Source organism: Peromyscus eremicus, chromosome 4 (genome assembly GCF_949786415.1).
Source record: "Peromyscus eremicus chromosome 4, PerEre_H2_v1, whole genome shotgun sequence".
NCBI classification, from domain to species: Eukaryota; Metazoa; Chordata; class Mammalia; order Rodentia; family Cricetidae; genus Peromyscus; species Peromyscus eremicus.
Genome location: NC_081419.1, coordinates 89,102,605 through 89,128,906, shown reverse-complemented (window position 1 = coordinate 89,128,906; position 26,302 = coordinate 89,102,605).

The window sequence follows — 26,302 nt, the reverse complement described above, 5'->3', positions numbered from 1 at the left end:
GTGTATGTTCTGTTGCAATGTGTTCAGTTCAGACAGGATCATTCTGGAGTAAGGTAGGTCTCTAATACAATTAGACTGGCTTTTTATTGAGAGACAGGGATTGGTACACAGACGTAAACTCAGAAGATGTCCTGTGAGGATGAAGGCAGGCATTGGTGACATAGTATAAGCAATTTTGTTCTTTCCATGGTTCATGTTGAATGTGTTCCACAACACAGAAGTGTCACGAGGTGTGGCCTCTAAGAAATGACTGAATCATATTGGGGGGGGGTCCCCTTTCATAAGCAGAATTAGCCACCCACCCGTATGAAGGGATTAATAGGGGAAACTTTGTCCCTTTTGCTCTGTTTTCTTACATGTGAGAACATGGAGTTCTTGCTTGGGAAATACCATATCCAACACACCATCTTGAAAGCAGAGCTCAGCCTTCACTAAGTTCTGAACCTGCCAGAGCCTTGATTTTGGATTTCCTAGCTTCCAGTTTTAGACATTTGCTAGAGAGATATAGAGACTGAGTTAAAACACAATTAAAATGATGTTTCTAGAGCAAAAGAACACTCAAAATTGCCAGAAAGTCTCCTCAGAATGAAACCTTGTAGAAGAGAGTGTAGAAAGGATGTAAAAGATGAAGGAGGAGGAGGTTATCTGTGAAATACTTTCTTCAATATGTGGTGTGGTAATCACACACATGAGATCACAGCAACTGTGATTATTCACAAAAGAACTGCAGAAGGTCAAACTAATCAAATTCCAGCATAGATGGCAAGGGCCTCCTGAGGCTCCATTCTTAGCTGAGTAGCTATTAGGGCTGATGACTGCTTAGTGAGTAAGCATCATTTTTGGGGTATATGACTGGTGTGCATTACTTACACCTCACTGGATGTCCTTCTACTTGTGGGCATATACATAATGCTAAATGGACTCAGTGATTATTAGTTAGGAATATAAATAGGACATGAATTTGGGAGGGAAGTAGTTTGGAGGATTCTGGAAGAGATAGAGGGAGGTAGTTCAGGGAAAGGAGATACGATCAAAATACATTGAATACAGATATGGGATTTTCAAAGAATAAGTAAAAAAGTATTTTTATTAAAAAGGTAAATTGGATATCTGCCTCAATCTTCATTGTAGCCAGAAGTTTTCCTGTATCCCACCTGGTCCACAGCCACTCAGACACAAGTAAACACACAGAGGCTTATATTGATTAAAACTGCTCGCCATTAGCTTAGAAATTCATCTACACTTCATGATGAATTTTACTCAAGATTTTCAGGGTTTAATGCTAAGGGAAGTATCAGAAGAAATACTGGTAAAGATATGTCATAGTCTTAGCGTGAAGAGATGTTTTATCTTTATACGAACTCTAACAATTGTAAGATACTAACAGCTCTCACATTTTTACTTTCAAAATGCTAAATGTTTGAAAATTGATAAGTTTTGGAAATGACACTTTAATACATGAAGGATCTAATGGCATAAAATATAGAAACAGATAGCATGTGTTATGTTTGGTATATATTCTTTAGCTCAGTGAACATACGTACATTCTATAACTCAGTCAGTCAATGAATAATTTATTGCAAAGACAGGAGAGGCCAAATAACTGAAAATGTGTCTGTGTGCATTATGAATCAGAACTGATCATCCTTGAGATGGGTTAAATAATCTTCCATTTCTACAATGAAAATATATAATCATTAAAGAGCTACAATGGAATTATGCCAGCATTAAAGAGATGCTGCATCTCTGTTCAAGGTGGAATGGTTTCTGTGAGTCACTTTTCTATTGCTCTGAAGAGACATCATGACCAAGGCAACTTATAAGAGAAAGCATTTAATTTGGGGCACAGAGTTCAATATGGTTAGAGCCCATGGTTATTCTGAGGAGAAACATGGCAATATGCAGGTATCAACAAGGCCATACCTCTTCAGTTCCACCAACTCAGGACCACATATTTCAATATATGAGCCTATTAGGGCCATGTAGTCAAACCACCACAGTCTCCATGGCTAATTTGGGGGTGAAAAAAGTAAAGGAAAAAATTGCACACACAGTATGATTCCATGTGCATCCATCCACACATGTCAGGAAGTTACCATCTGAGCCTTGGAAACATTAACAAAACTATAAAAGTGAACACAAATAATGGTGGTGCAATTTAAAGTGACTTTTAGTTTAATTTTTAAACTTATAATGCATCCATTTATCATAATTCTAAAACTATTTTCATTACTTATTAAATTATAAATATAAATGTTTAAACAACTACTATGTTTTTCTCAGTCATTTTATTCTCTAATATTTCTTAAATAGTCAGAGATGTGCCCATGGATTTCTATTCAAGAATGACACTTATAATATAAATTATGACATATGATTTATGTAAATAATATGCAGATACTAAATACAGGATTTTTGCTCAATAGTGCATACTATATGTTTGAAACTTTTAGAGAACCTGTATATTTATACATACATGAAATTGTCTTTAGAAGTCATGATAAAATGTTAAGTGATCTTGTTTCTCTGAAGTAGATTAATACTACTAATATTTATCTGTAATTCATTTTATATGACAATAAAATAATATAGTATGGACAAGTTGGGTTTTGTTCTCTGGGCTTTCATCCCATTAACATTAATACATCTATTGTGGTTGTCTTTGTTTAGCTCATGTGTAGGCAGTCATGTTGATGAAAATTTATGGGTGTTAGCTTTTGACATTCCTAGGAGACATACTCCTACAGCAAACTCCCTGATTCTCTGGCTCTTGCAATCTTTCTAGCCCCTCTTCTGAAATGATCCCTGAGCCGTGAGTGCAGGAGTTGTACTGTAGATGTATCCTCTGGGAATGGGCTCCAGAACTCTGCATTTTGATCAGTTACAATTTCTGTAATGTTCTCCATCTGTTGCAAAGTGAAGTTTCTTCAATGAGTTCTGAGGACTACACTTATCTGTGAATTTAAAGACAATATTTAGAATGTAGTTAGGAATTATAGGCTAGTTTAGTACAAAGTGGTGGTTGTAAGTCCTCTCCAAGACCCAGGATTTACACACAAACAATTTATAGACTGAGCAGGTTACATTTATCTATTTAGGAATACATGCATAAATATATACCTAAATATATGTATGGAACAATTAATGAAAACAGAGGCCATGAATTTGAGCAAGGAGAGGTATATGGGTATATGGAAGGGTTCGGAAAATAAAGGGGAAATGATGTAATTATTTTAAAATTTCAAAAAATAAAAGAAATAATTTAAAAAAATACAAAAGGTTTTTTTTTTCTTTTCTAATCCATCTTCCTCTTTCCCTGATTCACTTATATAGTACAGGTCTTCCTGGGGCTCCTCTACTCAGAGCATAGTGATAATGTCCTTATTTACAACAAGAATTGAAGAAGAGTATCATCAAAGAGACAGTCCTTTCCGAGAAAGCAGTATCTATCTTCGTCTGTTCTCCTCCCCCTTCTTATTTTAGTACTTGCAGAGATTAGAGAATTTAATTGTACGACTTGTGGAATGCAGTTTTCCTTCCAACAGCTGTGTTTATGGTATATAATCTATTAGCTGCTTATATGCCAACGTTTAAAAGCATCCTGATGGATAATACTTAGCAAAGGATTAATCTTTTCCAGCGTCACCCTCTTGACCCACAAATGTACATTAGTGAGATGAGGGGAGGTATAATGCCTGCTCTGACATTTGTTTGTAATGCTTCCAAACATCTTCTGGGATGTGGATTCAGGTTTCCTGGCATTGACACAGACTGGCAAGTCAGCACGAGATGTACTGTTCCCATATGCCAAGGCCAGGATAACTGAGACTGGCTGAGCATTTATGCTGAGCTGGGCCTGTGACATTTTCATGGTGTCCCTCCTTGGAACTGCTTGTGTTGCCCATCAGCCATGCCATTGGAAGTGCGATGGTACTCACAAGCTGCATACAATGCAATAAAGAGAACAGGTTTTGATTCCCCTCTCCTGGGTCCCCTGTCCATCACTTGGTCAGCACTACCTTAACAATACAAGGAAGTAGAGGGTCCTTTAAAACTTTAACACTTTACTCATTGGTTTTGCTCATAATGCTTGAAATTGGGGTTTCAGATCTGGCTTTCTCATTCATTTAATATGAATTTGAGTAGATGCCCTTATTTTATGAAGTGTGTGTGTGGGTACTTGGAGGAGTGAAGGGGTATGAAACTCTGGTCAGAATGTAATGCATGAAAGAAGAATAATTTAAAAATAAAATTCAGAAAATGAATATAGCATATATAATATTAAGAAATTAGCTAAAAATAAAATGTCCTTTCCTATCCTTAGTTAATTTAGGAATTTAAGTTTGACGTTTCTAGATATGAGACAGGAAGGAAGAATGGGAAAAGTCAGTCCTCAAGATCAGTTAGATCTCTATCAAATCTTCTTTGCCTCTTTTTAACATAAACTCTTTGGAACAAGTCATTCTTCAGTTTTGTGGTATACCTTTAACACAAAGTGAATCCTACAGGCTTGTGCATTGAATACCTACTTCTTAGCTAACTATTTTGGAATTGTTTGGAAACTTTGGAAGGTAGGGCCTAGCTGGAGGCAGTAGGTTGTTGAGAGGAGAATCTTCTGCTCTCTCTCTCTCTCTCTCTCTCTCTCTCTCTCTCTCTCTCTCTCTCTCCCTCAATAAAAACTTCTTCCAGCACACACTTTAACTTCCATGGTATTCTACCCACATGCAGGGACCAAATAACCGTGCACCAAAACCTCTAAAATTATAAGTCCAAATAAACATTTGGGTAGTTCTCATAGGCATTTTAGTCAAAGTTATGCAAAAGCAATTATTTTACCTTGACTCCTGTGTGTTCAATGGAGATATTTCAAAGGATGATGCACAAGGATAATACGATTCTTGAGAATATATCTATCACAGGGTTTGATATGTTGACAGAAATAACATGGTAAGGATTATAATAGCCATTATTACTCTTGTGTCTGCAGCTACTGTCATATCATTTGCATTCTCAACTGAAATACCTTGAGTGGGAGAAGAAACTGACACAGGTTGGGCACACAGTGTACAAGACTCATTCTGAAGAAGTATTTCAAGTAAAAGACTGTCCAAAGGAAATTGTAATTGTATTGACTATAGTTATTAGAGATTATTTTTCTGCTTAGAGATAATTACAAGTAGTAGTACTTTTGTTCTGAAAAGCGTTTAATAGTCTTTACTATCTCCATGCTTGCTATAAGTCATTGCTTTCCCATCACTGAACTCTGGGGATACAGCTGTAACTAAACAAAGTTGGCTTTATGATTTCATTGCAATGGAGGCATATGTGTCATGGAGATCCTTGGGGCTTCTGACAACAATTTGGTTAGAAAGTAGAGTGGAGACATTGCATTGTATTAGATGACATGGCAGCAGGATCAAGAAAGCAGGGCTTTGTTGGACTGATTGCTGGAAAAAGATACAGAGCCTATTCTATGATTAGGTGGCTTAATAAATTGATTTGCAAGGTGGAAGGACTAAAGAAAGGCTTGTGCAGCTGTCACTGTATTAGTCAGAGTAAGGAGGCATTTACTTTTTTTTGGTCTTGATATACTATGGTCACAGAGTAGTCCATCTGTAATTATTACCTCTGAAGTCCCATGGATATCACTTATGCAGAAAGGGAAATTTTTTCCAGCAATTATTTCAAGGTGTATTTTTGCCTATAACTTTTGATAAAATTGTATCCAAATCAGGATTTCCCAAAATTTATTCAGTATAGCATGATTAATCACCTACTTAATATTTTATGCCAGGTCCTTTAAAAATTGAATGAATACATATTATGAGTAAAATTTATTTCAGCAAGCTAATGTTGACATTGCAAAACCAGGAAGGGACATGTAATGACAGTTATATGGAGGCAAAAGAATCAATCTAATTGAAAATGTCTATTGATGACTCCGAGACTGAAGTCTGGTCTGCAATGCTCTATCCTGAGCTCAATCTAGAAAGAGACAGACAGACAGATAGAATAAATCTTGGACATATAAAGAGATGTAAAACATATAGCCAAATGGAGACACTGCATTCTATATAGGGTGAAATATTAAAAGAAATAAAAAGGAACTGAATTTGTTACTTTGATAAGCAATACCTTTTGGTATCAATTCTTTATGCCATCTAAAGTAACCACACTTGCTTATTTGGTTATTATGCACCTCTCGTATTGTGGAAAACACCAACCTGCTGGATCTGGCCTTAAGAGTAGCTCTTTTAGCTGAAAATATCTTAAAAACCATTTAGGCTCTCGATGATTCATTCCAGCTGTTTTATTGAAAACAGTGTGCATATGTGGCTTGGTGCAGTGAGCAAGAGTCTCTCTTATTTATTTTAGTAACTGTTTAGTACATGTTATTTTGCCCAGAGAGCGAAGGACCTTCTGCACTATGTGGGGACTTATATCAAACCTAGTTTTTTAAATAAACATCATTCTGCAAGTGTTCTTCATTGCTTCCAATTGTTCATACTTCCTTTCATTTCTAAAGCAGCAAGATCAAAAAGTGTAGAAGAAAACGGAGCCAAGACCCAGGGTCTCTGAGTCCTTCCTTTTCAATAACACTGCACCAGCAGGCAAATCACTCGCCTCGCTTTTCTCATTTCGGAGAGAGCAGGAACGTTTCGATCTAACTCAGGAGAGGAAGCAAAGATAACATAAAGTGATAGAAGAGCAATACTGTTATTTCAAACGAGACTCAAAAGACCCTGTTCAGCTAACTCCAGGCAGCACATGTTGAACTCATAGGCTTCTAACCCCCCAAAAGCATTCTTTCCATGAAAAGCTCCACATAACAGTTTGATCGCAAAATAGTTAATCTTAAGCATGCAACTTTCCGTGATCATCTAAACTTTAGTTGTGGATTGAATGCTAAGTTGTTTTCCTTCTTTTGAACTTCCAAGGCCTTTTTCCAGATGGTGTCAGGAGGCACACTGCTTGTGTGTAATTCCTGATGACTTTGAAAGCTCACTCCATCAGGGATGCCTCACACCCCACCGGGACCCTGAGTAGCCTGCCTCCCCATATGTTCCTCACTCCCTGCACTCTGAGTTCTATGGCTGCCCTGCCTGCATAACAAACACAAATGTGACTCTGGACCTGGATTTCTCCCAGATGAGCAGACTTCAAAGTAGCTGCAGAGCCTCTAGGAGAAGGCCTGTCCTTCCCCATCTGTGTGACCACTGCCAGCTCCTGTGTCTGGTTTCCTTACTGACAGAGTGATTAAAAGAGGTGCCAAAGGTAGTGAGGAAGCAAGGAATCCAAAGAGGTTTGCGGTGAGCCCGAGCTGGAAATGAGTGGGGGAAACGAGGCAAATTTAAATTTTCCATCTGGAACAACAAATTAGGTCGGGAATGACAAATTCAGTGCAAGTAGCAGGTTAGCAGTGACAGCGTCAACACATCTACTGCAACTTTGCATGCCATTATTTAACATGCTAATATATCACTATTATGTGCTCATTACTGACGGCAGCCCCATGGAGAAGAAGAGATCATTATTTACTTGAGGGCCGTGGCATTGACTGATGAGGATCGTATAACGCGTCAGACACCCTAGCTTTCTCATGATGGAAATGAAGTGAGACTTGTTCTTTTATGCTTGCATGTAAGTAGAACTTGAGATATAATGGGCTGAGGTGCTGTGGTCCTGCAATCTTTAATGGAGCCTTCCATATCACTCCCAGGTATAGTATACAAGATATACCTGAGTATATATTTTCTGGTTATACCTTTTCCCTTTCACTTTTGAAAGTACTTTTGTATCCCCGCCCCCTTTCTTGGCTCTTGCTTAATCCTTCAAATTCAAGATGTTTCCCTACAAGTGGATTTTTTTTCTATTCTTAAACAGCCCATGAATTTATTTTCTTGAGTATTTTTTGGTTCCTAGTGCTTGCCCGTTGATCCAAATTTGAAGGGCACAGGCCCAACTGTAGTTCTATTTCAGAAATGGCAATTGAAGCCAGATGGCCTCTCTCCAGAGCATGGCATGGAACTGACATCATGGGATTCAAGACCTACTTCCTGCTATGTTGCTGCTTGGTGGGAGGGAAAACAGAAAGCACAAAGTACCAGGTGATAGGGGGCAGAGTCCATCGGACTATGACCTCCTTCCAAGCTGGACACATTGGACTTTTCATCCTATACTCTTCTGAAGCAAGATGCCCAACAGATGAACAACATGTTCAATAAATGTTTTTTTAATTAAGTAATTTTTTAATTCATTTTTGATGCCAGCCACAGATTCCCCTCTTTTTCCTCCTCCCACCCCTCCAGCCCCCCCCCCCCCACAACCCACCCCTTATTTTCTCCTCTAGCAAGGTAAGGCCTCCCATGGGGAGTCAGCAGAGCCTGGTACATTCAGTAGAGGCAGGTCCAAGTCCCTTTCCCTGCATCAAGTCTGTGCAAGATGTCCTACCAGTGGGCTCCAAAAAGCCAGCTCATGCACCAGGGATGGATCCCAATCTCAGTGCCAGGGGGCCCCTCAAGCAGATCAAGCTACACAACTGTCTCACTTATGCAGAGGGCCTAGTCCACTCCCATGGAGGCTCAACTGTCAGTCCAAAGTTTATGAGTTCCCACTAGTTTGGTTTGGTTGTCTCTGTAGGTTTCCCCTTCATGATCTTGATGTCCCTTGTTCAGAGAATCCTTCTTCCCTCTCTTTGACTTGACTCCCGGAGCTTGGCCTGGTGCCTGACTATGGATCACTGCATTTGCTTCCATCAGTTACTGGATGAAGGCTCTATGATGACAGTTAGGTATTCACTGATCTGATTACTGGGGTAATCCAGTTCCGGCACCCTCTCCACCATTGCTAGTAGTCTAAGCTGGGGTCATCCTTGTGGATTCCTGGGGACTTCCCTAGCACCAGGTTTCTCCCTATCTCTATGATGTCTGCCTCTGTCATGGCATATCTTTCATTGCTCTCCCATTCTGTCCCTGTTCCAGCTGGGCCATTCAGTTCCCTTATGTTCTCATTCCCCATCCCCTACCCTCCATTGCTCCCCCAACTCCAGTTTACTCGTGGAGATCTCATGTATTTCCCCTTTCCAGGGTGATCCATCTGTCTCTCCTTGTTGGCTAACTCCTCTGGAGCTGTGGGCTGTAGTCTAGTTATCTTTTGCTTTACATCTAGTATCCACTTAAGAGTGAGTACATACCATGTTTGTCCTTCTGCATGCTCAATAAATTAACAACAACAACAAAATCACTCTTCATGGAAGATGTTCTCTACCATTTTGTAGAACGAAAAATGAGTAAATGAATGGAATGAATATATTAATACAGTTTCTTTGTTTATAATTTCCACCCTTGTTCGAACTCTGTATTCTTTTATTTACCAGAGGTGACAGAAAGAAGCTGAGGAGCTTTGTTGCTGTTGATGCCGAAACAATCTTTTCCTTGCTACCATCCCTTAATTGATAGGATGAGAAGGCAGTCTGTGGATTGCTTCAGGCTGGGATAGAGTACCACAGTCAGGTTTCAGAGCAGGTGAGCTATTATCAGCGATTCAGGAAATCTTATTTTCTCTTTTACTTTTCATCCTGTTGAGTACATTTGGCCATAAGCAAAAAAAAATTAGAATTATCTATAAAAACATATTTCTAGGCCAATATTTCTTTTTAGTTTTCATGCTGTGTTGTGTCAAAAACACATAGTCAACAGGTTTTCTATTAGGACTAAGGATTTTGTTGTGTTGTATATAAGGTTGCTTGGATCATTTGTGCAAAATCAGAATCCATGGACTTCCTCACCTTGCTCATGTCTACTAATTTCTAATAAACTATCTAATTTTAGAATTTGATTTTATACACTGAAGTAGAAAACTGTTTGGATTACTTTGCTGTGATACACTGTTATCTTTGACATATTTAACTTTTTATTTTCCCTTTCATTATTCATATCCTTTTGTCATGCTTGAAGTTTATTACTAATATATAACCATTTCTATATTTCACTGTATTTTTAGCCACATTATTGGATCATCTCCATAGTCAAATTGGCTCAGTATTTACAAATCAAAATTTTTACTTGTATTACTACTCTCTAAGTCAAAGGAAATGCTTTATTATTCTATTTATAGAAGGATGTGTAATTAGATGTGTCTGATGAAATACTATGCCGATAATTACAAACCTCTGAAAAGTTAAAGAAGCAAATTATTTATTTTGAAAATCCAAATTTGTAGAGTTCTGTATGGGTTTACTGAAAAGACTTCCTGGTCAAACCATAACACCAACACAGAACATTTTTTGCTATACTTAGGAGTGAAGTAAAATTTTTAGCCATATCTGGAGAAGCATTCTCACTAAATATTAAATTAAGATATAAAATCCATTTTTACTGCATGTCAAAAGAACTGTATGCAGTTTTCCACCCATACCTTGGTCTACTGGGGTATGTTGATTCATGTCACACTCTATGGATACACTGAGGACAGAGCCACTGGTAAAACACTTCAGCTGGTGAGGTGAGTTAGACACAGACATCTGTTCTCTGCTGCTGTTCTGAAATCTGTGCCAACAGCCCATTTTTCACAGATAATCTAAACTGCTTGTGTGCTTTATTTTGTTGGAGGATTGTCAGAACAGAACAAACTGAAATAGCCATTAAAGAAATTTAGATTCATTTGTGATTGGTTTTCATGTCATTTCAATAAACCCCACTCATTATCCATATATTTCCCCAAACATTTTTACTTCAGAAAACTGAAAAAAAAATGTCTTTGGGCAGAGGTGTTTTTAGTTCAACTTACTTGAAATTTAGTAAAAAATTGACCCATACACTACCTTCATTCACACTTCTCTCATCCAAAGAACATTTTTTATATTTGTTTATTAATTTATTCTTCTCTCATATATTATATTCCAACTAGAGTTTTCCCTCCCTCTTTTTTTCCCTGTCCCACCTCCCCACCTCCCCTTTCCTCCAGATCCACTTGTCCGTTTCTCTTCAGAAAACAGCAGGCCTTCCAGGGAAATCAACCAAACACTGCATAACAAGTTACAGTAAGATAAGGCACATCTCCTCATATCAAGGCTGGACAAGTAGCCCAGTAGGAGAAAAGGGTCCCAAGAGCAGGCAAAAGATTCAGAGATAGCGTCTGCTCCCACTGTTAAGAGTCTCACAAGAAGAACAAGCTATACAACTATAACATATATGCAAAGGACCTAGGTCAGACTCATACAGGCTCTCTATGGGCCCTGGTTAGTTGATTCTATTGGCTGTGTTCTTGTGGTGTCCTTGACCCCTCTGGTTCCTGTGGTCCATCCTCCCTTTCTCCCATGGGATTCTCTGAGCTTGGCCTGATGTTTGGCTATGGGTCTTTACATCTGCTCCCATCAGTTTCTGGATGAAGCCTCTCTGATGATGATTAAGGTAGGCACTGATCTATGAGTATAGCAGAATATCATTAGAAATTATTTCATTGACATTTTTTTCTTTTGTCTAGTTGTGTTTGGTTCTATTCTAAGTCTCTTAGCTACCCAGCCTGGACCTGCAGGCAGTGTCAGGCATATGCTCCCTCTTGCAATCTCAAGTTGGACCAGTTACTAGTTGACTACTCACACAAGTTCTTAGCCACCTTTACCTAAGCACATCTTGAAGGTAGGACAAATTGTAGGTCAAAGGTTTTATGGCTGGGTTGGTGTCCCATTTCTACACTTGAAGCATTGCTTGGGTGCACATGATGGCCAGTCAGGCTCTCATTACTAGGAGTCTTTGCTAGGGTTGCCCTTGTAGATTCCAGGGAGTTTCCATTGCACTAGGTTTTCCAGCCGTTCTTCCCTCCATCCCTTACAATTCCATCTGATACTGCCTGTTCTCATTCCCATCTACCTCCAGTTCACCTGTGAAAACTGTTATTTCTTCTTCCCAGGGAGATCTACAGACCCCCTCCTCCCCTTGAGCCCTTCTTGTTACTTAGTCTCACTCAGTCTGTGGATTGTAGCATGATTATCCTTTACTTTACAGATAATATCCATTTACAAGTGAGTACATATCATGTTTTCCTTTCTGGGTCTGGGTTACTTCATTCAGCATGACGTTTTTCTAGTTACATCCATTTGCCTGCAAATTTCATGGTGCCATTGTTTTTAACAGCTAAGTAATACTCCATTGTGTAAATGTACCACATTTTCTTTATCCATTCTTCAGTTGATGGGCATCTAGACTGTTTCCAGTTTCTGGATATTACAAATAAAGTTGCTAAGAACAAGGTTGAGTAAATATCCTTGTAGTTTTATTGAGCATCCTTTGTGTATATGCCTAAGACTGGATCTTGAGGTAGATCGATTCCCAATTTTCTGAGAAAGCACCCTATTGATTTCCAAAGTGGCTGTACAAGTTTGCACTACCACCAGCAATGGAGGACTGTTACCCTTGCTCCACATCCTCTCCAGCATGAACTCTCACTGTGTTCTTATAAGGTGTAAGATGACAGGTGTAAGATGGAATCTCAGAGTCATTTTGATTTACATTTCCCTGAGAGCTAAGAACGTTGAACATCTCTTTAATAGTTTCTCGGTCATTTGAGATTCTTCTGTTGGGAATTATCTGTTTATATTTTATCAACTTTTAAATTAGCTTGTTTGTTGTGTTGATGACTAGTTTCTTGAGTTCATACATATTTTAGAGATCAGCCTTATGTCAGATGTGGGGTTGGTGAAGATCTTTTCCATTTTGTAGGCTGCTTTTTTGTCCTATTGATTATGTCCTTTGCCTTACAGAAGCTTTTCAGTTTCATGAGATCCCATTTCTTAGTTGTTGATCTTAGTGCCTGCACTATCTGTGTTCTATTCAGGAAGTCATTTCCTGTGTCAATGCATTCAAGGCTGTTTCCCTTTTTCTAGTCTACCAAGTTCAGTGTATTTGGATTTATGTTGAGGTCTTTTATCCATATGGACTTGAGTTTTTTTTTTGCAGAGTGATAGGTAGATCTATTTGTATTCTTCTACATGCCTACATTCAGTTATGCCAACACTATATATTGAAGATGATTTCTTTTTTCCATTGTATATTTTTGGCTTCTTTATAAAAAACAATCAGGTACCCATAGGTATGTGGATTTGTGTCTGGGTCTTGGATTCAATTCCATTGATCAACCTGTCTGTTTTTATGAAAATACCCTTAGTTTTTATTACTACAGCTCTGTAGTACAGCTTGAAATCAGGTGCTGTGGGATGATCTGTATGTCAAATGTGTTGCTGATTGGTCAGTAAATAAATCACTGATTGGCCATTGGCTAGGCAGGAAGTATAGGCGGGACAAGGAAAAGAATTCTGGGAAATGGAAGGCTGAGAGGGAGACATTGCCAGCCGCCACCATGACAAGCCGCATGGGAAGATCCCGGTAAGCCACGAGCCATGTGGCAAGGTATAGATTAATGGAAATGGATTAATTTAAGATATAAGAACAGTTAGCAAGAAGCCTGCCACGGCCATACAGTTTGTAAGCAATATAAGTCTCTGTGTTTACTTGGTTGGGTCTGAATGGCTGTGGGACTGGCGGGTGAGAGAGATTTGCCCTGACCGTGGGCCAGGCAGGAAAACTCTAGCTACAAATGGCGTCCAACGTGTTGGCAAGAGTTTCCAAGACTTAAAGTTGTTGTCATACAGGTCTTTCATTTGCATGGTTAGAGTTACCTTGAGATATTTTATATTATTTGTGGCTATTGAGATGGGTGTTGTTTCCCTGATTTCTTTCACAGCCCATTTGTCATTGGTATATAGGAAAGCTACTAATTTTTTTTTGAGTTAACCTTGTATGTAGCCACTTTACTGAAGGTATTTATCAGCTGTAGGAGTTCCCTGGTAGAATTTTTTGGGTTGTTTATGTATATTACTATGTTGTCACTGAGTAGTGATACTTTGCTTCCTTTTCAGTTTGTATCCCCTTGATCTCCTTTAGTTGTCTTATTGTTCTAGATAGATCTTCAAGTACTATATAAATAGGATATGCAGAGGATGAACAGCTTTGTCTTAGTCTTGATTTCAGTAGAATTGCTTTGATTTCTTCTCCTTTTAATTTGATGTTGACTATAGCTTGCTGTTAATTTCTTTTATTATGTTTAGATATGTCCCTTGTATCCCTGTTCTCTGCAAGACTTTTATCATGAAGAGTTGTTGATTTCCAAAGGCTTTTTCAGTATCTAATTCAATGATCATGTAGTTTTTTTTTCTTTCAGTTTGTTTATATGGTAGATTCCACTGACAGATTTTTGTATGTTAAACCATCCCTGCATCTCTGGGATGAAGCTTACTTAATCATGGTAGATAATATTTTTTATGTGTTCTTGGATTAAGTTTGTGATTATACTGACTATTTTTGCAACAGTGTTCATGAGGGAAATTGGTCTACAATTCCTTCTTCACAGAATCTTTGTGTGGTTTGGTACCAAGATGACTGTGACCTCATAAAATGAATTTGACAATGTTCCTTCTATTCCAGTGTTGTGGAATAATTTGAAGAGTATTGGTATTAGCTCTTCTTTGAAAGTCTGAATTTTGAGGTAAAATTGTCTTGTCCTTGGCTGCTTTTATCTATCTATCTATCTATCTGTCCAGTTGGGAGGTTTTTAGTGACTGCTCTCTGTTTCCGTAGGGGCTTATAGGTCTATTTAAATTGTTTATCTGACTCTGATTCAATTTTGGTAAGAGAAAATTGTCCATTTATTTTAGATTTTCTGATGTTGTAGAGTACAGGTTTTTAAAGTATGACCTAGTGATCCTTTGGATTTCCCTGATGTCTCTTGTTATATTCCCCTTTTCATTTCTGATTTTTCTAGTTTGGATATTCTCTCTCTGTCTTTTAGTTAGTTTTGATAAGGTCTTGTCTTTCTTGTTGATTTTCTCAAAGAACCAACTCCTTGTTTCATTAATTCTTTGTACTGCTTGCTTTGTTTCTATTTTATTTATTTTAGCCTTTAGTTTGTTTATTTCCTGCCATCCTCTCCTCTTGGGTGTGTTTGCTTCTTTTTGTTCTAGAGCTTTCAGGTGTGTTGTTAAATTGCTAGTGTGAGATATCTCTAATTTCTTTATGTCAGCAGTTAGTACTATGAAGTTTCCTCTTAGCACCACTTTTGTTGTTTCCCACAAGTTTGGGTATGTTGTGTATTCATTTTTATTGAATTCTGGAAGTCTTTGATTTACTTTTTAATTTCTATCTTGACCCCGTAGTCATTCAGTAGACCGTTGCTCAATTGCCATGAGTTTGTAGGCTTCTGTTTTTAAACCTAGCTTTAATCTGTGGTTGTCCGACAGGATACGGTGGGTTATTTCATTTTTCTTGTATCTGTTCAGACTTACTTTGTGACCGAGTATGTGATCAGTTTTGGAGAAAGTCCTGTGAGGTGCTGAGAGGAAGATATATTCTTTTGTGTTTGGGTGAAATTCTCTATAGATAACTGTTTTGTCCATTTGTTTCATAATGCTTGTTAGCTCTAGTATTTCTCTGTTAAGTTTCTGTCTGGATGACCTGTCCATTGTTGAGAGTGGTGTACTGAAGTCTCCCACTATCAATGTATGATGGTCGATGTGTGGTTTAAGCTTTAGCAATGTTTCTTTTACAAATGTGGGTGCTCTTGAGTATGGGGCATAGATGTTAAGAATTGAAACATGAACTTGGTGGATTTTTCCTTTTATAAGTATGAAATATCCTTCTCACCTCTTTTGATTATTTTTTTTTTTGGAAGTCTATTTTGTTGAATATTAGAATAGCAACACCAACTTGCTTCTTGGGTCCATTTGCTTGGAAAAATCTTTTCCCAACTCTTTACTCTGAGGTAATGTCTATCTTTGATATTGAAGTGTGTTTCTTGTATGCAGCAGAAGGATGGATCCTGTTTTTATATCCATTCTGTTAGCCCGTGTCTTTTTTTTATTGGAGAATTAAGTCTATTGATATTGAGAGATATTAATGACCATTGATTGTTTTTTTTTAATTTTTTTTTATTTATTTTTTTATTTTTTTGTTTTTTTCGAGACAGGGTTTCTCTGTGTAGCTTTGCGCCTTTCCTGGGACTCACTTGGTAGTCCAGGCTGGCCTCGAACTCACAGAGATCCACCTGGCTCTGCCTCCCGAGTGCTGGGATTAAAGGCGTGCGCCACCACCTCCTGGCCTGATTGTTAATGTTTGTTATTTAGTTGTTGTTTTTGGTGGTGGTGATATACAGAAATAGAGAAAGAGAAAAACCCAGAGTCAAAAGGTAGATGGGATAATTTAAGTTAAGAAAAGCTGGCTAGTTATTTGTAATAGTCAGAACCTGTAAACAACCTAGATGCCTCTGAATGGAAGAATGGATAAAGAAAATGTGGTACATTTACACAATGGAGTATTACTAAGGGGTAAAAAAACATTGGCATCAGGAAATTTGCAGGGAAATGGATGGAACTAGAAAAAAGTCATCCTGAGTGAGGTAACCCAAACCCAGAAAGACAAACATGGTATGTACTCACTCATAATTGGATATTAGATGTAAAGCAAAAGATAATCAGGCTACAATTCACAGCCCCAGAGAAGCTAGGTAACAAATAGGACCCTAAGAGGATGCATAGATTTCCCTAGGAAAGGGAAATAGATGAGATCTTCTGTGTAAACTGTGGTGGGGGTTTGGAGCAGAGGGAATGGGGGGATGGGAAAATGAGGGATTGGGTTGATTGAGTTGAGGGCAGGACAGAGTATGAGAATAATGAAAGAGATATCTTGATACAAGGGCCATTTGGGGGTAAGGGAGAAAACTGGTGCCAGGGAAACTCCCAAGAATCCACAAGGATGACCAGCTAAGACTCCTAGTAATAGTGGAGAGGGTGCCTGAACTGGCCTTCCCCTGTAATCAAATTAGTGACTACCCTAATTGTCAACAACCTTCATCCAGTAACTGATGGAAGCAGATGCAGAGATCCACAGCCAAGCACCAGGCCGAGCTCTGGAAATCCTGTTGAAGAGAGGAAGGAGGGATTGTATGAGTAACGGCGGTCAAGATCATGATGTGGAAACGTACAGCAATAGCTGACCTGAACTAATGGGAGCTCATGGGACTCTGGTCCAACAGCTAGGGAGCCTGTATGGGACTGACCTAGGCCCTCTGCAAGTGGATGGTAGTTATATAGCTTGGTCTGTTTGTGTGGTCCCTGGTCAGATCTGTCCCTGGGGCATGAGCTGGCTTTGGGAACCTATTCCCCATGCAGGGATGGTGCCATATTCCTGACTGTTGTTGATTGTGTTCTTATATTGTCACCTAGGCATCTGTGTTTGGGGTGATTATAGGTAAAGGTGTTACTTTCTGATTTGGCTTTGTTGGGTAGGTGTTTTGTTCTTTAGTTTCTGTTTCCTCTTTGGTCTTCTGGTATTTGTATGCTGGATTTCTGGCAGCTGGCATGACCTTTGGTCCATCAGGGAGTCTCCATCTGAGTTGGGGGGTGACCTCCTGGTGGCTACTATGGTCTTTGTTCCAGCATGGAGTGTGATATGGTAATGAGGAGGGGAGTGGGGAGTGATGATGTGGGGGGCACTGAGAAAGTGGAGAAGGTCCTCAGGTGAGCCCCCTATTTGGAGTTCTGAAGGCCAGTGTGATCTCTGGTCCAACAGAGAGTCTCTGTCTGAGTTTGCCTATTTGCTCTTATGACTGCTATAGTCTGTTTCTCTGTCTGACTTATCCTTTGCCGGTTCTGGAGTGCACCTGCACCCGTTCTGGACTGTCTGACTTGTCCTGCACCTGTTCTGGACTAGAGTGGCTTGCATCTGAGCAGTGAAAGAACATTTTATAATAGTAAGTTATTGTTGAGAAGTGTGTTGGACACTTGACTTTTAAATGTTCATTTCCCTCTGTCACAACTATCCTAAAATCTTCAGAAAGTCTGACTTTTACTCCAAATTAAAAAACAATAATCCTTGCAAAATCCAAACACAAAAGGAATTATATATCAAATGTGTAGCACTAAGTAAGATGACTTGGCTTATTGGCATATGTGTTTATATGAATATAATTAAATATATCTATATGTATGCTCTATTTATATGATATTATTTATATAGTTGGTTTTTAGGTTAGCCTCAACCATGCAAAAACTATGTTTATCTTTGAGATGGGCTTAATTTAATATGGGGTATCTAAATAGTCTAGCATCAAATTTGGAGAGTCAAATTTAAATTTTTTTCTAACATTGAGAGTCAACATAAAATCAGAAAACTAAAATTACACTAAATATTTCACCTAAGAAAATTTTTTATTGTGCTCAGTCCCAGAGATTCTAGGAGGGGCCTTGTAGGAGGAACTCACAGAGCTTAGGCTCAATCTCCCATTGAGGGTTTGCTGCCCAAATGAAGCTGGCACCTCTGAGAATATGAAGTTGAGTTACTTAAGGTCACTATATTAAAAATAAGGGTCATTACCCAGGTTATACCAGGAAGTCTGATATGTAATACAGAAAAAAATGAAGTCTCTTCCTCCATCTTTCTGCCTTTTAAGTCCATTTTAGTATATCTTATTAACAAATAAAAATATAGTTTAAGTCCTATCTTTTTCCTCATGAAGTACAGAAGAGTGTGACACTAAAAACTGATAAAAAAAGTCAAATATCTAAAGACACATACCACATTTCTGCCTTTTATGCATTTAGTGCTTAGGAATTTCATACATACATATAATGTGTTTTGACAAACTCTTCCTGATTCCCTAATCTCCAACTTCTTCATATCCCCACTACCACTTTCCCCCATCTTCATGTACTCTTTTTAAACCCACTGAACCCACTTAGTACTGCCAGGGTACAAATAGGACCATTTACTAGAGTATGGACTGCACACCAGGCTCACATTGCAGGTACTAACTGATACTTTCTCTACTCTAGTAGCCATCAATTGTTAGTAGTGCTTCAGCTTTGCAAAGAAATTGGTCACGGGGTTCCATAGACATCTCCATAATCATTATAGACCATTACCATTGCTCTTGGCTAATATCCAGAACTTGACAGTATGACTTTATTGCTGATGACACCATATATTTGAGTCATAGGGCATAAAGACAGCAAACTGCTACTGACCTTAGACATTTCATCACTACTGGTTAGCTTTCATGGTGCTGGAAGATGCTATGCATGCTACTTAGGGAGAAAAGGAATCAACAGTCATAACCAGTAGTGCACCCTACAAGCTAAAAATAGTTACTGAACTGACAAGCTATTTTCCTTGGTGCAACAGTGGTATTAATGTTATGGGAGACACTAAACATATTTTGATAGGATTAATGCCTGCTCCATTAGACAGAACTCATGCTTGATCCTGTTAACTGGAGAAAAAATCACGGCTGAATAGATGATAGGCCTTAGGTAAGAAGCTGCTACTCTTATTTTGATAAACGCACATTTTCTTTATTCGTCTGTTGATGGGCACCTAGGTTGGCTCCATACAGTGAGTATTATGAATAGAGCCAAAACAGACATGAATGAACAGGTCTTTCTGTTGCACTATGCTGATTTAGATTCCCTGGGCATAGTCCCAGGAGTGGTGTGGCTAGATAGTGTAGTAGTTCTGGTTTTTGTGTTTTTGAGGAATTTCAACACCCATTTTCATAGTTGGACTAATTTACATCTCCACAGCAGTATATAGGAGAAGCTCTGGGGTGGACTGTGTTAAAGTACATGATATACTTGAATGAAATGTATTAGGAAACATCACTATTTAAAGTGAATATATAGTGATTTTAAAAGGAATTGAAAATATATTGAAAAGTTGGTTGAAAAGAGACGTAAGACTGAGTTGGTTTAAATAAGGATGGAGAATGGAACATTAGAAAAGATACACTGATAGAATATCTATATGATATTTTACCTCAAAAATAGATGTTTCTAGCCATAATAAATATAGTGATTAAGTAAATGTTAATGTTATTACAGAATTGTTCAAAAAGGTCAAAATGGAAATGAGATATTGTTTTGACCTGTAATTAAGCAACTTTTTATTTGACCACATTTTCCTGATTAAAATCACTCAGAAGATACTCATAGGGCAGCTGAGATGGCTCGTGGGCGAAGTTCTTGCTACTTAAGCTTAATGACCTGAATTCAAGCACCAGAACTCATGTCAAAGTGGAAGGAGAAAGCCCAGTTCACAGAGATGTCCTCCGATGTCCCCTGTATGTGTGATATGCCCTACATGGTCCTCTTACATATTAATAATAATAATAATAATAATAATAATAATAAAATAATAAATAACAAACTTATTTTAAAGGATAATAATAAAATAAATATTTTAGTACACATTTATACTCTGTGTAGATGAAGATGGCATACTTATCATCTTCAGAATGAGTATGTTGGCTACAGAGAAAGAATTATAGAAGCTCCATTAGAGACAGAATTGGTTTTGGAAAAAGTGTAATACAGTTTTTAGATTCTAAATTTCTTGATTAGGCAGACCAGATCCTTCATACTGTTGTGAAACCCTCAGTCCTACACATCTCTGCATCTCCATGTCCTTCTACTTCCTCCAGACATCATGGTGTCCCACTCAGACATGAGTTCTGTGCGCTGCCTTGTTCTCACTCCTGCTCAAGGCTAGCTCCTCAAGAAGGCTTTTCTGGATCTCCTAACAGGAAAATCATTCTAGTGTCTGGACTCTAGCAGTTAATTCTTTCATAGAGGTTGTCTTTCTGATTCCATTAAACATAAAATTATATCCTTAAAATTGGAAGCCACGCTGTTGTTGTGTTTATATTTTTATCATGGAGCAGTACACCTAACAAAAAGTATCAAATAAATCAATGTCATAGAAGGTTTGTGAAACTTTTAGCCAAAAGAAAATTTCCAATAAAAAGGGCAAATTTTGAAGATTTTGATTTGAATGTGTAACCTTAATTAAAGGAGAAAGAGATAGCTGGGAGAAAAAGAAATAAGAGGAGGAAAAAATGTCCCTAGCAAACATTTGAGGCCTCATAATCAGAGGGCAAAGCCAAGCTACAGTGAAAGTTTTGCCACAGTATAAATCTTACTAGGTGATAAAGCCAAGAAGATATACAGCACGGCTTTCACAAATCAACATTTTGTAGGTACCTGAAAGATCCATTTTGCGTTCAACCCTACCAGTTCAATACCTTTCCCTCAATAACCATAGCACGCAGAAGATATTTAACTTCATGAATTATAAAATGACAAGAAACATTTCTGTATTGGTTGTGGATTCAATCCCACAACAGGTTCAAAAGTTCACAAGCAGGTAATACCTGAATTTATCATAGTATGGCCAACTACATGAGCAGCATTTTTAAATAATACATACTTTAAATTATTGAAGGTAAGTATCAACAGGTGAGAACATAGTGTTTTAAAGTACCCTCTTGTTTCCTAAAATGCTGCTGCACTTTTCAAATATTCCTTAGAGTAATAAATAATTAAACCACACATGCTCAATATTAACAAAGAGAAGCTTGACATATTTTATTGTGATCTTTTAGGAACTGTTTCCTCAAAGTGTAATAATTGTAATAGAACACTTTCTGATTGTTTATTCTGTTCCTAACACTAAAAACAAACTATGAACATTAACCCACTAAATTCTCATAGCATTGTGTTCTTTCTATGATAAAGAACTGCATCTTTACCACTTTAAGATAAGGACCAGACTACTCTAATGTTTACCTGCAAGTTTTATATGTTGAGTTGCTTTTGTATGGAAGACCCTCCTCCCTTTTATTTTCTATCCTATATCCTATGTCCTGTTAAAGACAATTTTTTCTTGCTTTTCCTATTCTGGCTTCTACTTTGCAATTATTTACTCATCCATCCATCTGTATGTCCATACACCCATGCATGCATCCATCCATATTCCCCTCAAAACTTTGCTAGATATCATTATGCATAAGCTAGTAGCTGACAAAGAAATAAATCAGTTAGTTCTGGGAACTCAAGAAACAAGAGTAAGAGAAGTCAGTGTTTAGGGATTTTGATTATCTAGGGGTATTTGGGTACTGTCCAGATTTTTCAAAATAGACTGTGATGATGAGAGAGAAGAAGAAATACAATGATATGTACATTTGGTTAGCTGGAGTTGTAAGTTGAAATGCCCAGAGAAGCATATGACTTGAAAATAAGAAACAACCTGACATTCTTGTGTGTTAGGATAGGTATGATTCTGTCTGAGCCACACAGGTGAGTGTGTGCCCATTTACAGGCTCAAAATTCAAAATTCAAAAATAAATAACAACCAAGCAGTGCTAGGTAAGAACATACAATTAGAAGCTGACATTAGCTAATGGAACATTGGTTTAAGACCTCTGGGAAGAAAGTAATATTTATTAAAAATTTACTAACATGGAGGCACCTATGTGCCATTAAGTCACCTTGTATATTGGTTGCTCAGATCCATAGTGAGGATTATTCTAGGTGTATCTCTGAGGGTGCTTCTCGAAGTAAAGCAGATAGTTTTCTTGTGGACCAGCTCATTGAGTCTGAAGACAGTAAAGGGCTGACCTTTCCCAAGTAAGAAAGGAGCTACCTGTTTGAGAACTTGGGCATGATGTTTTTACCTTGGTAACAGGAACTGAAAGGTAAGTGTTCCATGCCTCACACTTACCTGACCTCAGACTGCAATTACCGCCTTGACTTTTGTGGGAGTCTGCCTTGGGATTCAGATCTTGTGATTGTGTGAGCCTCCATGATCTTTTGAGTCACTACCTTACTCATTCTTCCCCCTCACTCTTCTCTCTTCCTCTCTGTATTATTGGTTTTGCTTCTCCAGAGAAAGAATACACTGGGACGTGAGCTGGCCAATAAATTTGTCAGATAATGTTACCAACTACCCAGGAGATGGTCCCTGGGATAAGTCCCACTTAGGGAACAAAACGGAGACACAGCTAGTTGAAATCTTCTTCTAGTACGCCAAGGACAATGGTTTTGAGCTGGAAATCTCACGTCAGCTTCGAGAGTCTTTTCCTCAATGCACCACACTTCTAGCACTTGAAAAGAGACCTCTTATGTCTAGGAAGTAGTGTCAGTCATGGGGATGAAACCATACTGCAGATGGCTTAGGGGGAGAATGAGAAAAGGAAGTCAGTAGATTCAAATTTCTCAGTTGAATATTTGCTAACAGAAAAAAAAAATAGGGAGGAGTAAGATGCTCATTTTAAAAGAAAACAAAGAATGAGATTTTCCATTTATAAGAACATATATACATATAAAAGAGAGTAAAATGTTGCTGAGGAAGGCAATGAAGAATTTCTAAGGTTGTCAAGTAGCTGCCACCTTTCTCCTTCTGTAGAAAAGGAGAAAATAATCCCAGACATGCCTTTGGTCTCTAGGCAAATGCCAGGTCACCCTCTGGGCAATTTAAATCCATCGTTCATTCCTAGCTGCCAGACAGAGCACGTCCCTGCCCTGCTGATGAGCCAGGCTTTCTGACAGATATTGACCAAATACACTTGCTTTTTTCTTTCATCACCATTCAATTTGCTTAAATAAAAAGTCCAATGAAAAATGACTTCCTCAAATACATCCAACGCTGCATCTACCTGCTCCCGTTATTTTTGGACGTCCCTCTGGAGTGATTTGGTTATATGCATGTAACTCCCCATTCACCACATCTAATATGCAAGTCTTAAATTTTTAAAAGTGCCTGGGCAGTCTATGGACAGCACAAAAACGAGGCAAGTTGTCCATTTGTGACTTGAAATCAGACCCTTTGAATCCAGAGAAATTAGTCACCATATCCATCTCTATTGCATTTCTCGTCTCCTTTTCCTTCCCGTCGCTCACCAGACAGTAATGTTCTCAGATCAAATATTCTCTATAAATTGAGAGAACATTTAGCTGATTTATGGGGCTTTTAGCTATTATATACTTACCTATTCAATAAAAGTAAGTACTTACCTCACATGACACATATGCTACCTTCACAATATAAGATCTTTCCTTCAAGGGATTCAGGCATCAAATTGTAATGAGATTTCTTGTAGCTAATACATCACTTAAGGGCAAACTGACATTCCAAATCTATTTCCCTTTCTCTTTCTCCTTTTTATCAATGGAAGTCGGTCGGGGCGTAGCATTCTTTGTAAGACCCTTAAAATTATCAAGATTCTTTTCTTCTTTAAAAAACAAACTTGTAAACTTGCTGAATAAAAAAGGAGGATTGTTGGCATTGCATTTAAGGGTAGAAAAGGAATGGGGAGTCTGCCTTTCATTTGCAATTTCAGTTCCCAGAATGAGAAACAGAATGACCTCCATCTTTGCACCCATGTCAGGGGGAGTACTTGGTAAAAATCCATCTATGCTCATCTGTGTTCAAAAATCAATTACAAAAACCAATAATCAATTAAACATTTACTTTACTACATACTTGAGGTGTCTGAAGAGATGTAAATATTCTAGCAATAAGTTTTTTGAAGGATATTCTAGGCTTTGTGGACACAAGGGCAGAGATTTCCTCTGAGGCAAAGCTCTTTTGTGACTGAACAACAAGGACAGCATTGCCAATTCCAGTTCCAGGGGTACTTGGAGCTGTGAATTTCAGTGAATTAGTGTATGTAGTTCGAGTATATCAAAGAGATGTGTTTGTCAAACTAGCTTCTACTGCCATTCCAGGAACTCAGGTTATTACAGAAGATCTATGTTTGAGTTGTGGAACAAGGAAAGCAGGTTGCTGAACTTCCTAAAAGCTCCCAGGCCAGTCTCCCTCATCTTCAATCTCTTCTTCAAGATACTCACAGAATGTAACCTCTTGGACAGGCAAGATGACTGAGTGGGTAAAGGATTCCTCCACATGGTGGAGGTGAGAGCCTACTGCCATAAACTTTCCTCTGATTTCCCCCTGTGTTCTATGGGACACACACACACACACACACACACACACACACACACACGCACGCACGCACACGCACATCATAGTAAACGCATTTAATTTTAAAATAACATAACTTTTGATGTAGCATTTTTCTTGACATATGCCGCCATCCTCAGGGACTTACAGGAGTGCTCTTCTGCTTATTTCTTAATGTGACATTCTCAATTATCCATCTCTGCTGCATTTTCTCATCTCACCATGGTTCTTTCCTTAGGTTAACTGATCACTTTCATCCTTATTTATATTCTTGTCACTTCAATCTCGTACTTTATAGTTTTTGATCCAGAATATTCTTTCTTCCTTGCTACAGAATCAGTTTTGCACACAGAATAAAGTAATTTATCAGGTATGTGATTAAATGCTTTACATACATTGCTTTAGGTATTCTTACCCCCATGTTAAAAGCTCTGCCCAAGGGCATACAGGCAGGATACAGCATACAGGCAGGATACAACAAAGTCAGTGTTTGAATCCGGTTCCACTTAAGACCATAAACATAGCTGTCTTTCTATGTCTGATCTTAAGAAGAAGATGGGCCAGCATGATTGAAGAGTTACTCTCTGGGATGGCCTGCCCTTCAGATATGATGCTTGGAAATGAACTCCTGTTAAGTGTAAGTCTGGTAATCTATGGATTGCTAACTGTGAGGGGAAGCAGCCAGAGACTTCACATGTAGTGAAGTTAAGAACAAAAACCCCATGCATTGTGTCAGTGGGATGATAAGTAACCCCAGGAGGAGCATAGGCGACCTCCACTAATCAGTGAGGTCAAGAATGTAACCCAGGAGAGGCCAAAAAATAAAAGGGACAAGAAGATGGATTGGATCCTGACTTTAAAATCAGCTAGAAAGAGCATACCATTATCAAGCAAGAAAGAATAACAAAAGAAAATCTCTACTTGGAGTGCAGAGAATTAATTGGGTAAAGATATTTTCTTAACTTGAATTTAATAATTTTTATATGGAAAACAATGTATCATTTTGATTCATCTAAACTAATTTATTTATATTTAATGTCCTGATGAGGAGCTTAACTTATGGTATTATTAAACCATTGTAATTTGAGAGAACATAAAAATGTGAAAGACATGAAGTGTGTGAGATAGAATTCCTTTTGATTGATTTTTCTAGGTTATCTGTTACATAACAAGCCTTTTATACAATTAGTGCTCTAAAAGGAACAAGGTTTGGTTATTGCCTTATGAATAATATTATATTAGACACTGTGGGTGAAACGAAAATGATTAAGGTCCCAGAGGAACCAAGAATCAACTAGGGTAATTACGACAAGCCAGTGATAGGTGTCACATGACACAGAGCATAATATGCTGTGAATGTTCCAAAAGGGACTCCAGGCATCCGGTGAAGAAGGCACAGTCAGTTTGCAAAGTCAGAGATCTCCTGCAAAGATGGAGTCAATCTTAAACAATGGAGTTGT